We start from the raw sequence: 2,312 nt of genomic DNA, 5'->3' as shown, positions 1-2,312 counted from the left end.
TGTCAGACCTTATTTAGCAAATTCACAGGGAGTCACCCGCATTGTGAGGCAAACAATAGGCTTCCATTGAATGGGAGCAAAATGACATTGTAAATGTTAAAAATGTCAGAGTTCTTCTTCGAAACATTTTCCGCAAATGCTATTCAGACGGAGCTGTGAATGAATAACAAATGTTATTACGTTCATTTTAAACTTGCCACAATAGGCGACGCCTATACACTTTTTCTTCATGGATGAGAACTGAGGATTTGCATTAACTCCAAACACAGCTTCAGTATCGAGGTGATATAGTGAAAAGGAGTGAAGGGAGAGCCGTGAAAACCAGGAAGAACAAGCCACAAAAGACAGATAAAGCCCTAACGCCACAGAGAGGTGAGCCAACTGTTCCAAGTCTTGCACAAGGGGAGGAAGGGGGGGAAAAAGGAGTGGGAGTGAGGGGGAGTGGTGGTGGAGAAGATAATTTAGCATTTGTGTAAGCTGTTTATCAAATTATTAACTGCACAGATGTTTCTGACTAGCTAGGGGCTGAACATGGGCTCTGCCAGGCAGGCGAACAAAGGTCTGAATAAGGATTCAACGGAGATGTGCACTGAATATCAATTTAATTTACTAGCTGTTAATTCTCATGCAAATTGTGACCCCTGTTAGGGCATATCAATGGCCGTAGACGTTGTGTGTCTTCAGAGGAGCAGTGGGGAGAATCGGTGCAGAAACACTATATAAAACTACAAACCGGGGGAAATTATATTTTCTGTGCAGCCATTCATGTCCGCTTTGGAAAATGTATGCATGGCACTTTTGGGGTTTTTTGGCCGATAAACACTTTGAAAGATTATTCCTACTGTATCATAAAAGAAGTGTTTTATTTTGCCCCATTTAAGCGAAATAAGTATTTTCCCCTAAATATGCAGGAGCTATACTGTAGATAATTCATAGCAGAGTTAAAATGAATACGGATACAGTATGTAGGTTAGAACACACATCATTCTGTGGATTTGCGATGCATTGCTCTATGCAGAGTGACTGACATGACTCACCGACCTGAATTAGTTAGGTCACAAGTTGAATCGAGGAATTTCACCTTAACGGAGGTATCTTTACTTTTGATGCAGTCCAATTCACGGTGCCAGTGCATGGCCTGAGTGATGAGTTTTCTGTCTGACACACAAAATAGGGGGAGAGCAACAGCAGCATATTAAGTAGCGGTTGTGAATGTTTTTCTATATTGTGAACCGTAATCTGCGGAAAAAAAATAATCCTGAATGCACGGCATGACACCCAACGAAGACCGATCACCGGCATCAGCTGAACTCAGCTGGAACAGCAAACGTTGCAAGTCTCATTTTCTTCATCACCTCTAAAGTGCCGCCTTTCAGCTCTCCACACCACAAACAGAAAAAAAGCCTGGCAAAAAAAATATCAATTATACATGCAGGAGGCAAACAAGGGGATTTATTTCACAACAAATAGCCTCATAGAGAGATACTGAATAGGGCAGATTAGCATTAGAAAGGGACAACAAAACTCCCTGGTTCAACAGCTAAAGAGCAATTTGATGGGGCTGGAATTGGGGGAAATTGCTTGATGAGGGCGTGCGTTCCGAGGGGCTGTCAATTTCTGAATCCCACCAAGGATACGTAGTGCTGTCGCTTTGACAAAAAAAAGAAAAATTAAAATAGACGTGCTGCTGCAGTCAAAACATGACATTATGAGAACTGAGAACTGTCAGTGGTGAACTTTGATAATGCAAGACAAGATCGGAAGCCATTGGAGCAAATGAGACATCAATCTGTATCAGATAGAGAGAGGGGAGTGGAAGCTTATCAAATGAAGACAAGAAAATGCCTTTTGATGACTGGTGTTCAGCCCAGTCAGGTTACAGAAACACAGTTACTTTTATTGTTTCCCATTTTCTGCTTTTTAAAATAGTTTCCATTTGTTTGCCTTCATTTTTAATTTTTTTACTTGAATAGCACCTTGTTTTGAAATGGGCTATATCAATGATGTTTATTATTATTATTTGACATCAAATGTTCGGGGTTTCTGCACCGTGGTGTTCCCTGTATCCTTTTTAACTCATGCTTTGTTAACTTTTCTTCTATTTGGCGTAAAATGAAATCACCCAAATAAAGAAGAAATGCCATTTACCAACAGTATACAGTGACCGCAGCATATAGCTGGTATTCTGCTTGACTTAAAAAGGTCTTGGTAGCTCTGTATATTTATATCTATTTCTCAGTTTTTGGTAAAAAATCAACAACACACTTTCACTCACCTCCCACTTTAAAAGAGCATCACTGATGAGAGCCCGC

This window comes from Hippoglossus hippoglossus, chromosome 22, assembly GCF_009819705.1.
Source record: "Hippoglossus hippoglossus isolate fHipHip1 chromosome 22, fHipHip1.pri, whole genome shotgun sequence".
In the NCBI taxonomy this organism is placed as follows: domain Eukaryota; kingdom Metazoa; phylum Chordata; class Actinopteri; order Pleuronectiformes; family Pleuronectidae; genus Hippoglossus; species Hippoglossus hippoglossus.
The sequence above is the reverse complement of the archived record's forward strand: the minus strand, read 5'-3'. Positions refer to the sequence as shown.